At 41.9% G+C, this 13971-nt stretch overlaps 1 protein-coding gene across 3 annotated transcripts in view; it reads right to left on the bottom strand.

Annotated features, from left to right (window-relative positions):
• BMP2 (bone morphogenetic protein 2) overlaps positions 1-13266 on the bottom strand; it is a 62671-nt gene extending 49405 nt beyond the window's left edge. The window contains exon 1 of one of the 3 annotated variants that reach the window (XM_040351695.1): positions 12866-13266. The gene's annotated coding sequence lies outside the window, so the exon portion shown is untranslated. Of the gene's footprint in view, positions 1-288; positions 502-4501; positions 4826-12865 lie in introns of those variants that run through there. The other 2 variants (XM_040351696.1, XM_040351697.1) reach the window with 2 other exon arrangements.
• Between the last annotated feature and the right edge of the window lie 705 nt (positions 13267-13971).

Raw genomic sequence — 13971 nt, 5'->3', positions numbered from 1 at the left:
TTAATCTTTGAATACAGGGATTACAATGTGAACAAGCCCTAAACCAAATCACTATGGGTGAATGAAACTTGCACTTTACACCACATTATTATATACAAATTCTCTCGTTGCATTACACAATTATGTAACTGAGAAAAAAATTGTGTAATTTACACCATACCATTAAAATATTTTAAACTGTTCTTAAAGTTTTCTTGTGGGGAAAAAAAAACTGTTCTTAAAGTATAACTAAAAAGGCAAAACTTTTTGTTTTATATTCAGGCAGAGCAATGAGGGGGGTAAGAACACCTGTTGGATTTTTATCGCTGCCTGTGTCCCCATGAGGGAAATTCGCTCTCCTGATCTCCTGTGTCACCGTGATGAAACGAAGGGTAAATCCAAAATTTTAGAGAGGAATAATAGGGGAAGTCTTCCAAGGGGGGCAAATGTTTCATGACAACTAAGAGGGCGATTTCCCTCACTTTGGAAAGGATATCCTCTCACTTCCTGATTAGCCAACAGGAGGTGAAGGGAAATCTCCCTAATTAACACAGGTGGTAAAAAAACTGGCAGCTGTTTTAACCCTCCCCATACCCTACTCCATCCCCATACCCTACTCCATCCCCATACCCTACCCCATCCCCATACCCTACCCCATCCCCATCTAAACTGGTGGAAAAAAAGTTTTGGCAGAAGTATTTATAGCACCATTTTCCATATTTAGCACTTTTTAGAACCGCTTATGACTTTAAGCAAGTAAGAACTGGGGACCTCTGCACTAGTAGAGCATCAAGTACGTCATCTAAATAATTTAAAAAGGGAACAAGTGTGAAACATTCTGCAAACTTTTTTTTCTCTTTTAGGTTAATAAGGAAGTTAAAAACAATACAACCAAATGTGGAGATTTAAAGGGAAAGTAATATTTCTAGTGTGTGACTGTTTTTGTTAGTAGTTTTTTATTTATTTTTTTCTTGTGGAATAATGTTAGAAAAATACTTTTAGTGTGGGCCTTTTCTCTTTGTGGCGGCAATAATTATTATTATTCTCATTAAGAAAACTGACTGTCCCAGCAACCATAACCACCATCAGAAATCTAATTATCTGCATTGTTTATATAATTATACCTGTATAATAAAGCAATCCCATAAATGGCAATCAGAATGCGTATTCTAGAGGTTGTCTATTTTTAATCATAAAAGTAACATTAAGCCCTGGTTCACGCTGGTGCGATTTGACATGTCAGATGGCGGCATTTTCTGGCAATGGCACCGCCCTAATCGGTGCGACGCCGCAACTGCGGCGCTGCGCTGATTTCAAAACGCATTTTCTGTACTACTTTTTGCGATTTCGGGCTGAAATTATGCGAGTGCAGCTGGTTTCTGCACAAATGTCTATTGAAATCGCACCCCGAAGTCGCCAAAAGTAGTACAGAAACTTTTGGGAATCGGTGCCAGCAATAGCCGCTGATTTGGCATGCGATCGCTGCAATGTAAACCAAGGCTTAGGCTCGGTTAAAGTGATACTATAGGTTTGCGTTTTTTTGTTTTAAAAATAACAAACATGTCATACTTACCTCTACTGTAAAGTTCGTTTTGCACTGAGTGGCCCTGATCCACATCTTCTGGGGTCCCACGGCGGCTCTCGCAGCTCCTCCCTGCAATAGCTAACCCCCTCTAGGAAGCTCTCTCCCAAAGGGGGTTACCTTGCGGGCGCTCTCTCATCTCAAACACAAGGCATCCATAGCCGCTGAGTGTATGATTTGGCTCCACCCCCCGCATCATTGGATTTGATTGACAGCAGCAAGAGCGAATGGCTGCGCTGCTATCAATCTATCCAATCAATGCCAGGACTCCGTAGAGAAGAGGATGTCGGGTATGTGCAGAGCAGGTGAACTGGCGCAGGTAAGTAAAACGTGATTGCTCAGTGTTTTTTCACCTTAATGCATACGATGCATTAAGGTGAAAAAACACAAACCTTTACAACCCCTTTAACACTGCCGTGACCTGGGATCGGACTTACAAGACCCCAAGTCGCACCACACGTGAAATCCCATGTTAGTCAATGAGCGTTGTCTTAATCGGCACTACTGAAGTCTCTCCGACTTTAGAAAAGGTACCTGTACTACTTCAAGGCGACTTTTATCCGACTTGTCCCCATAGACTTTAATGAAAGCTGCCTCCAAGTCGGATCCTAATCTACATTGATGTGATCCGGATCCGACACTACAGGAAGATTACCCTTACATTCCCTACGGTGTAACCCCCTCCCTCGCTTCAAAGTCGCATTAACATAGTACTCAAGTCGCCAGCAAATCACCAGGAAGTCTGGCAAAGTCGCACAACTTTCAGTTCGCAGTAGTGTGAACCGAGACAGTTTCTGAACACATTGGGGGTTATTTACGAAAGGCGAATCGACTTTGCACTAAAAGTGCAGTCGCTGTAGATCCGAGGGGGACATGCAAGGAAAATAAACAGCATTTTAGCTTGCACATGATTGGATGATAAAATCAGCAGAGCTTCCCCTCATTTCAGACCTTCCCCTCAGATTTACAGCGACCGCACTTCCAAGTGCACTTGTAGTTCAAAGTGAATTTGCCTTTCGGAAATAACCCCCATTGACCTAAAACTAGTACCAGCAATAACTTTGTGTGTGCATTTAAAGGGGTTGTAAAGGTAAAAAAAAATCCCTAAATAGCTTCCTTTACCTTAGTGCAGTCCTCCTTCACTTACCTCATCCTTCTATTTTGCTTTTAAATGCCCTTATTTCTTCTGAGAAATCCTCACTTCCTGTTCTTCTGTCTGTAACTCCACACAGTATTGCGAGGCTTTCTCCCTGGTGTGGAGTGTCGTGCTCGCCCCCTCCCTTGGACTACGGGAGAGTCAGGGCGCTCTCTACGTTGCAGATAGAGAAAGGAGCTGTGTGTTAGTGGGCGCCCTGACTCTCCCGTAGTCCAAGGGAGGGGGCGAGCACGACACTCCACACCAGGGAGAAAGCCTCGCATTACTGTGTGGAGTTACAGACAGAAGAACAGGAAGTGAGGATTTCTCAGAAGAAATAAGGACATTTAAAAGCAAAATGGAAGGATGAGGTAAGTGAAGGAGGACGGCACTAAGGTAAAGGAAGATATTTAGGGGGGAAAAAAATCCTTTACAACCCCTTTAAATCAGAGCCACTCTATTCAGGCCAATGCTAATCAACGTCACCGCTTATAACAGTCATCAACTCCTGTCCTCAGGGCCCACTAACAGGCCAGGTTTGCAAGATAACTGAAATACATGACAGGTGATATCCTTTGCTGCTCAGTGATTGCAGTATTCTAGTCTGCATCTCCCCAAGGCTGGGTTCACACTACTACACTACTTTCATCCTACTTTGCTCTGCTACATTGGTCCTACATTTATCCTACATTGGTCCTACATCCATCCTACTTTCATGAACAGGATACTACTTTGGTCCGACTTCAATGATATTCAATGGGCCTGAAGTAGGATCAATGTAGGACCAAAAGTAGTACAGGGAGCATTTTCAAAGTCGGACCGACTTGTGTAGGACGCTACAAGACGCTCTCATAGGGAAACATTGAACACAGCGCAAAGTAGTGTAGTAGTGTGAACCCAGCCTAAGGCAGTGTTTCTCAATTCCAGTCCTCAGGCCCCCCCCAACAGGTCAGGATTTCCCTCAGATGAAAAGGCTGTGGTGATTACTAAGGCAGTGAAACTGATCAAATCACCTGTGCAAAAGGAGGAAATTCTGAAAACCTGACCTGTTGGGGGGGGGACTGAGGACTGGAATTGAGAAACACTGCCCTAAGGTAATCCGTAAAATCTGGCCTGTTAGTGGCCCTGAGGACAGGGTTGATGACCACTGGCTTATAGTACATCACTTATTTAAATTTAGAAAGAAGACACAGGTATAGTAAAAAGGACACAGTGGAGGACCTGCAAGGAGGGTCATTTAATGCCCCCCCCCTCTTTTTTTTAAGCAAACCTGTATTTAAAGACACGCACAGGCTGCCATTCATTAATGTAGTCCACTAAAACACTTCAATGCTAAATGAATCCTATTTTAGTCGACTTAAACAACTGAGATTACTAAAATACGACTAAAACTAAAATGGCATTGTAGTCAAAAGACTAAAACTAAATACAAATTTTACTTTAAAATGAACACTGGTGTGTAGTGCATGTTCAGCCCTCCATACCATAAATAACATATGAGATTTTTCACTCCAGCAGTACATGAGTTTGGAAATTGTAGAGAAATGTTATCTAATGCATTACAATTTAATTACACCCACTAGATTTTAGACGACTAAAATCACTTTTAGGCAACCAAAATGTACTGGAGATTTAGTTGACTAAATACGACTAAGACAATTGCAGAAGATTAAAAAACAGGACTAAAACTAAAATGCCATTTTAGTCCTAAGACTAAAACTAAATATAAATTTGCTGCCACTTCTGTACTCCTTTCCAAAATTCCAGCTACCTTGTTTGTTTTTCTGCCCTCAAGAATCACTGACCTGGAACAGGCAATCAGCCAATGAAGTAAGACCCCCCCTGCAAGCCAATTTCAGGTCTTGCTGAAGCCGCTGGATCAGCATGACAGCCAGACGAGTAGTATTTTTCAGAAGCAGAGTCCAGCAATGGCAGCAGGGCTCTTCAGGCAGATGAATTGGGGGGGTGTGGTGGTGGGGGCCGCCGCCTGCACGTGTGCTCCAGTCTCTTTCCCCTCTACACACAGAAGGTGTTGTGTCTGAGTGCAGGATTAGATCACAAGGTTGCACACTGACACACTATACAGGTGTTACCAACCCTCTCCAACTACAGAGATCCTTTATTGGCCACAGGAGGGGAAAATCAAAGAGGACAGAAGAAGAAGAAGAAGAAGAAAATCAAACAGTCACAACAGAAGGGAATTCTTTAGAAGTGAGAGATCCTCAGGAGGATAAAGGACTGTGCATGGGGCACAAGGGGGGGTATTATAGGTGGAAATATTAGTATAGAGAATTATTATTATTATTTGGGGTTTTTATAGTGCCAACAGTACAATGCAGAACTAAAATATTTATATATGGGAACATTTTATGTTGATGCATAATATGCAATGATCATAAATATACTGGCAGCTGCCCCAAGCTGGGAGGATCTGTCTCTAGAAATCTCCCCTGTCTATCCTTTCCCATCAATCTGGGATTGTATTTGTATACAGAAATACATTTGTAACAAATATTTTCTATATTGCAACATTTTATATAGATACATGGGGGGGCAGATCCACAGAGAGAGTACGCCGGCGTATCTACTGATACGCCGGCGTACATTCAAATTTCCTGCGTCGTATCTTTGGTTTGAATCCTCAAAACAAGATACGACGGCATCTGGGTTAGATCCGACAGGTGTACGTCTTCGCACGCCTTCGGATCTTAGATGCAATTCTTCGGCGTCCGCTGGGTGGCGTTCACGTCGTTTTCCGCGTCGGGTATGCAAATTAGCTATTTCCGACGATCCACGAACGTACGCGCGGCCGTCGCATTCTCTTACGTCATCTCTTCCCGGCGTATAGTTAAAGCTGCTCTTTTGCGGCGTATAGTTAGACTTGCCATGTTAAGTATGGCCGTCGTTCCCGCGTCGAAATTTGAATTTTTTTTTTTTTTTGCGGAAGTCGTCCGTGAATCCGGATGGACGTAATTCACGTCTAAGTTAAAAATAATGACGTTGTTGCGACGTCATTTAGCGCAATGCACAGCGGGAAATTTAGAAACGGAGCATGCGCAGTTCATTCGGTGCGGAGACGTGCTTCATTTAAATGAAACACGCCCCCATAATCGCCCAATTTGAATTCCGCGCCCTTACGCCGCTTGAGATACACTACGCCGCCGTAACTTACGGCGCAAAATCTTTATGGATTCGAACCAAAGCCAGGTAAGGTACGGCGGCGTAGCGTATATCAGATACGATGCGCCGGGGCAGATCTTTGTGGATCTGCCCCATAATATGCAATGATCATAAATATACTGGCATCTGCCCCAAGCTGGGAGGATCTGTCTCTAGACATCTCCCCTATCTATCCTTTCCCATCAATCTGGTATCTGCAATGATCATGAATATATTAGCTGCCCCAAGCTGGGTGGATCTGTCTCTAGAAATCTCCTCTAATTTCCCCATTGGTCTGTTGTCATGTTTGTATACAGAAATGCATGTGTAACAAATATTTATATATTACAACATTTTATGTAGATACATAATATGCAATGATCATACATATACTGGCAGCTGCCCCAAGCTGGGAGGATCTGTCTCTAGAAATCTCCCCGGTCTATCCTTTCCCATCAATCTGGGATTGTATTTGTATACAGAAATACATTTGGAACAAATATTGATATGTTGTAACTTTTATGTAAACATATATAAAGGGCAATGATCGTAATTAGATTAATGCCAAGCTAAGAGGATCTGTCCTTAGAAATCTCCCCTGTCTACTATTCTTTTGCAGTCATCTGTTACTATATTTGTCTAAAGATATTAATGTAACATTTATGTAAATAAATAGGCAATGACCATGCTTATTTTGTTAACTGTCCCTTGAAATCCCCCCCCCCCCTGACGATCAATCGATTAGTGAATCGGTATCCCAAAAACATGTGTTAAAAGAACTCCTGCCTTGCAGCACTGGGGTCCTCTGTTCACATCCCAACCAGGAGGCTACCTGCATGGAGTTTGTATGTTCATCCCTGTGCTTGTGTGGATTTCCTCCCACACTCCAAAGACATGCTGGTAGGCTAATTGGCCCTAGTATGTCTATGGATACATGTGAGATAAGAACTTTTAGATTGTAAGCTCCTAAGGGCAGGGACTGGTGTGAATTTTACAACATTTGGATTGTTGGTTCTATATAATTACCTGTAATAGATCATTTAATGTAAATATATAGTATGTAATGATCATGCTTATGTTAGCTGCCCCATTATGGGAGGATCTGTCCCTAGAAATGCCCCTGTCTATCCTCTGTTATCCGTCCAATCCTATTCTTGGATTGTCATATTTGTATAATGGAATACAACTATATGTAACTTTTATATACATATACAATGGTCATTCTTCTATCAGCTGCCCCAAGCTGGGAAGATTTGTCCCTAGAAATCCCTCTGGATCTCATGCTGTATACTTTCCAATCCATCAATCCTGATCTTAGGTGGTTACATTTTATATAAAGAATTCCATTCGTAGTACTGCAAAACTATCAATGTATTGTAACTTTTATATAAATATATAGGGCCAGATTCACAGAAGAAATACGCCGGAGTATCTGCTGATACTCCGGCGTATTTTCAAATTTGCCGCGTCGTATCTTAATTTGTGATTCACAAACAAGATACGACAGCATTTGGCTAAGATCCGACAGGCTTACAGCTTCATACGCCTTCGGATCTTAGGCTGCAATACTTCGGCCGCCGCTGGGTGGAGTTTGCGTAGTTTTCCAGCGTCGGGTATGCAAATTAGCTTTTACGGCGATCCACGGAGGTACTCGTCGTCGCTCGTCGTTTTTCCCCGTCGCAAAGTTAAGCCTGCTTTTTCATGGCTTAACTTTAGACGAGCCATGTTAAAGTATGGCCGTCATTCCCGCGTCGAATTTTAATTTATTTTTTTTGCGCAAGTACGTTACGCACGGCGGGAAATTTCCAAACGGAGCATGCGCAGGACGTTCGGCGCGGGAACGCGCCTAATTTAAATGGTACACGCCCCATTTTAATTTAGGCGGGCTTGCGCCAGACGGCTTTACGCTACGCCGCCGAAAGTTTACACGCAAGTGCTTGGTGAATCGGGCACTTGCGCTGAAAACTTGCGGCGGTGTAACGCAAAGACGTTACGTTACGCCGCCGCATTTGTACCTGAATCTGGCCCATAATAACCAATGGTCATGCTTATATTGTCAGCTGCCCCAAGCTGGGAGGACCTGTCCCTGGAAATCTCCCCTTTTTTGGCTATCTATCCAATATTGATCTTGGGTTGTTACACTTGTTTAAAGGAATCCATTCACAGCAAAAACTATTTTATATCTTGTAACTTTTACACTACTATAATAATAGGCAATGACCCTACTTCTATTATCTGCCCCAAGCTGGGAGGATCTGTCCGTAGAAGTCTCCCTGCCTATCCTTTTCCATCAACTAGTTTATTGAATTTGTAGAAATAAATACATTTGTAGCAAAACTAGTTATATATTGTAACTATATGATGTGCAGTGACCATGCGTCTATTGGCTGCCCCAGGGTAGGAGGATCTGTCCCTAGAAATCCCCCCTGGCTCTATCTATCCTTTCCATTCAATCTAACACTGAATTGGTATAACGCAGCAGGGCCCCCCTATCCCTTCTGTATTGAGCTCTGTTGTAATTGCCCCATGTATATTGTAAAGTGCTTTACAAACTGTTGGCAATATAAATCCTGTATAATAGTCAGAGCTATTTTTTCTCAGGAAATAGGTGCAGGAACTCAACCACGACCCTGTTCAGATTTCACAAACAGTAGAAGGGTCTTAAAGGGGCATTAAATACCAGGATTGCATTGCATACAGAGTGCAGAGTTCAGGGGGGGTTACATACAGAGTGTACAGTTCAGGGGGTTACACACAGAGTGCAGAGTTAAGGGGGGTTACATGCAGAGTGTAGAGTTCAGGGGGGTTACACACAGAGTGTAGAGTTCAGGGGGGTTACACGCAGAGTGTAGAGTTCAGGGGGGTTACATACAGAGTGCAGAGTTCAGGGGGGTTACATGCAGAGTGCAGAGATCAGGGGGGTTACACGCAGAGTGCAGAGATCAGGGGGGTTACACACAGAGTGTAGAGTTCAGGGGGGTTACACACAGAGTGTAGAGTTCAGGGGGGTTACACACAAAGTGTAGAGTTCAGGGGGGTTACACACAGAGTGTAGAGCTGACTTGTAAACACAGAAACCAGACTTCTGTGTTTACAAGTGATTGTGGTGAGCAGGAACCAGGTGGTGGAACCTGAAAAAAAGCCCTGATAATAGTAATACATATAATAACGGGGAAAAAAAGTATGTATTGGGGGGGCATTTACTAAAACTGGTGCACACAGAATCTGGTGCGGCTGTGGTAGTAACCAATCGGCTTCCAGGTTTGTGTCCAAGCTTGATTGAATGTGCTGAAGTTAGAAGCTGATTGGTTACTATGCAATTGCACCAAATTCTGTGGGCTCCAGTCTTAGTAAATCTCCCCACTTTAACATTATTATGCAAATATAAGCCAATGATCAGGCTCATATTGTCCATTGTCTCTAGCTGGTTGAATGAATCTGTCCCTAGAAAAAGAGTCTTCTGTCACTAGAACCCCCCCCCCCCCCCCCCAATCTAGTACTGTAGTTGTATCCATAGAAAAAGTATGTATTGCAATATTCACGTGAACATAGAATAGGCAATGGTCATGTTTTATATTGTGGTCTGTATCAAGTTGGCTGCACTTGTAATTGGAAATTTCCCCTGTCTATCTTTTTTAAAGTTGAATTTATTTGTTTAATTATGATTTTTTATTATTTTTTTTATTTATAAAGAAATATATTGATACATTTGTGACAATGCCATATTCAATGGCCATGCTTATATTGTTGGTTGTCCCAAGCTGGGAGGATCTGTCCCTGGAAATCCCCCCTCCCTATCTATCCATTAACATCAATCTATTATACATTTGTATAAGCAAATACGTGTATAATAATAATAATAATAATAATAAAATAATTATTATTATTATTATTATTATTATTATTATTATTATTATTATTCTAAAAAGAATATATATATATATATATATATATATATATATATATATATATATTTTTTTTTTTTTCTTTTTAGTAACCTATAAGACTATAACATATGCAATGGGCATGCTATTGCTAACTGACCCAAGCTGGGACGGCCTGTCCCTGGAAATCTTCCCTGACTCCCTTTCTATCCATTGACATCAATCTATTATACATTTGTATAAGCAAATACATATATAATAATAAAATATATATATTTTTTTAAATAACTTATAAGACTATAACATATGCAATGGGCTATAATAACTGACCCAAGCTGGGAGGATATGTCCCTGGAAATCCCCCCTCCCTATCTATCCATTAACACCAATTTATTATAAATTTATATAAGCAAATACATGTATAATAATAATAAAATATAAAAAAAAATTATATATTTTTTTTCTTTTTTAGTAACCTATAACATATGCAATGGGCATGCTATTGCTAACTGACCCAAGCTGGGAAGGCCTGTCCCTGGAAATCTTCCCTGGCTCCCTGTCTATCCTTTAACATCAATTTTATTATACATTTGCATGAATAGATGTATAATAAAACAAAACAAAAAGTGATGTACTGTAACATTTGAGACTATCATATAGCATTGGCCATGCTTGTATTGTTGGTTGTCCCAAGCTGAGAGGATCTGTCCCTGGAAATCCCCCCTCCCTATCTATCCATTAACATCAATCTATTATAAATTTGTATAAGCAAATACATGTATAATAAAAATATACATTTTTTTTTTTACTTTTTTTTTTTTTTTTTTTAGTAACCTATAAGACTATAACATATGCAATGGGCATGCTATTGCTAACTGACCCAAGCTGGGATGGCCTGTCCCTGGAAATCTTCCCTGGCGCCCTGTCTATCCTTTAACATCAATTTTATTATACGTTTGCATGAATAGATGTATAATAAAACAAAAAATAAAAAATAAGTGATGTACTGTAACATTTAAAACTATCATATAGCATTGGCCATGCTTATATTGTCAGCTGTCCTGAGCTTGGAGGATCTGTCCTTGGAAATCTCCCATGACTCCCTGTCTATCCTTTAATATCAATATATTATGAATTTGTATAAAGAAAGAAATGTATAATGATAAAAAAAAAAAAAAGTGATGTACAGTAACATCTAAGACTATATCTTATGCAATGGCCACGATCATATGATCGGCTGGGATAATCTGTCCATGGAAATCTCCCCTGGCCCAATGTCTATCCTTTAACATCAATCTATTATAAATTGGTATAACGAACAACGTGTAATAATAAAATAATATACTGTAACAAATAAAATAATATACTGCAACATCTAAGACTATATCTTATGCAATGGCCATGCTTATATTTTCAGCTGTCCCGATCTGGGGTGATCTGTCCCTGGAAATCCCCCCTGGCTCAATGTCTATCCATTAACATCAATCTATGTTACTATAATACAATGCATGTATAATAAAACATAAAAAAATGAAAAAAAAAATGATATATTGAAACATCGGAGACGATATCATATGCAATGGCCGTGCTTATATGTGATCTGTTCCTTTGAAATCTCCCCTTGGCTTTCTGTCTATCCTTTAACATCAATCTATTATGAATTTGTATAAAGAAATGCAAGTATAATAAAACAAAAAATATATATATTGTAACATGAGACTATATCCTAGGCAATGGCCGTGCTTATATTGTCGGCTGTCCCAAGCTGGACCTAGATCTGTCCCTGGAAATCTCTCCAGGCTCCATGTCTATCCTTGAACATCAATCTATTATACATGTTGTAAAACATGTGTAATAAAACAAACACAAAACAAAAAAAAGGATATATTGTAACATCTGAGACTATATCCTAGGCAATGGCCATGCTTATATTGTCGGCTGTCCCAAGCTGGACCTAGATCTGTCCCTGGAAATACCCCCCCCCCCCCCCCCCATCCGTGTCTATCCTTTAACATCCTATTATAAATCTGTATCAAGTAAAACGTGTAAAAAAAAAAACAACAAATAAAGCATATAATGTAATATCCTCCTAGGCAATGGTCGTGCTTATATTGTCGGCTGGACCCAGATCTGTCCCTGGAAATCTCTCCTGGCTCCATGTCTATATCCTTGAACATCAATCTATTATACATTTTGTAAAACGTGTAATAAAAAAATAAAAATAAAATAAAAAAAGGATATATTGTAACATCTGAGCCTATATCCTATGCAATGGCCATGCTTATTGTCGGCTGTCCCATGATCTGTCCCAAGCTGGACCTAGATCTGTCCCTGGAAATCTCTCCTGGCTCCATGTCTATCCTTGAACATCAATCTATTATACATTTTGTATAACATGTGTAATAAAAAAAGGATATATTGTAACATCTGAGACTATATCCTATGCAATGGCCATGCTTATTGTCGGCTGTCCCTGGATGTGGTATACATGTGTATGGAATGCCATCCTGTGGGGGGTTCTGATTGTGTCCCTGGATCTGTCCCTGGATGTGGTATACATGTGTATGGAATGCCATCCTGTGGGGGGTTCTGATTGTGTCCCTGGATCTGTCCCTTGATGTGGTATACATGTGTATGGAAAGTCATCCTGTGGGGGGTTCTGATTGTGTCCCTGGATCTGTCCCTGGATGTGGTATACATGTGTATGGAATGCCATCCTGTGGGGGGTTCTGATTGTGTCCCTGGATCTGTCCCTGGATGTGGTATACATGTGTATGGAATGCCATCCTGTGGGGGGTTCTGATTGTGTCCCTGGATGTGGTATACATGTGTATGGAATGCCATCCTGTGGGGGGTTCTGATTGTGTCCCTGGATGTGGTGTACATGTGTATGGAATGCCATCCTGTGGGGTGTTCTGATTGTGTCCCTGGATCTGTCCCTGGATGTGGTATACATGTGTATAGAATGCCATCCTGTGGGGTGTCCTGATTGTGTCCCTGGATGTGGTATACATGTGTATGGAATGCCATCCTGTGGGGGGTTCTGATTGTGTCCCTGGATGTGGTATACATGTGTATGGAATGCCATCCTGTGGGGTGTCCCTGGCAGTCCATAGCTGGCAGTACCTGTGTGCTGGATCTGGATGAGAGTATTGGGCTCTCTGTGTATCCTCCACATCACTGGCTGCCCCTTGTCCTCCTTCCCAGGACTGCTGAGCGATCCCCCGGGCTGGTCCTGAGCACAGTCCTCCTCTTTTTATACATGGTTCAGATGGAGGAAAAGCAAATCTCCTTCCCAGGCTGGGAAAAGTCCCGACTTTGTGTCCTGAAGTCGGAGATCAGCCTACAAGGTGAGCTGTGATCTTCTCCAGCTGGGGGGACTCATCTCCATACAGTGGTGGGGGGGCAGGCTGACCCTCTGCTCTGCAGACTCTCTATCCCATGTGCAGCAACAGGCAGCCTTGGAGGATAGTCCTCTGTCCATGACCGGTGAGCTTGTTCCCTTTGCTCACCAGCAATGTGTTTCTTTTTTTTTTTTTTTTTTCCAGTCTCTCTCTCTGATGTCATAGAAGCTCTCTGCCAATCAGAAGCTTGACAAGGGAGCTGGCAGGGCGTGAAGGTAAGCTGAGTGTAAGGAGCAGCGCTCTGATCTCCCCCCTCCTCCCTCTGCTCCTTCCCTGCTATAGAAGAGATGTGCCACCTGCTGGAGGGACTTGGAACTGCACTCTAACCTCTACCTGACGGCTTAAAGCAGAATTAAACCCAAAAGCAAACATTACTGTACTTTATAAGCAGTTACAGCAGTGGCGGCTGGTCCTCAAAAAACATTTTTGTTGGGGGAGGGGAAGCGCAAACAAACTGAAAGGAAAAAACATTTATTGCAGCCACTGTGCCTATCAAACGCTGCCACTGTTCCCATAAATTGGCACCACTGTGCCCATTAAATGCAGCCACTGTGCCCATCAAATGCTGCCAGTGTGCCCATCAATTGCCGCTACTGTGGCCCATCAATTGCTGCCAGTGTGCCCATCAATTGCTGACACTGTGCCCATAAAATGCTGCCAGCGTGTCCATCAATTGCCGCTACTGTGCCCCCATCAGATGCCAGTGTGCCCATAAATTGCTGACACTGTGCACCATCAGATGCTGCCAGTGTGCCCATCAATTGCCGCTACTGTGCCCCATCAGATGCTGCCAGAGTGCCCATCAATTGCTGCTAATGTGCCTCAGAT

Source organism: Rana temporaria, chromosome 4, assembly GCF_905171775.1.
Source record: "Rana temporaria chromosome 4, aRanTem1.1, whole genome shotgun sequence".
NCBI classification, from domain to species: Eukaryota; Metazoa; Chordata; class Amphibia; order Anura; family Ranidae; genus Rana; species Rana temporaria.
This window is presented reverse-complemented; position numbering and strand designations above follow the sequence as displayed.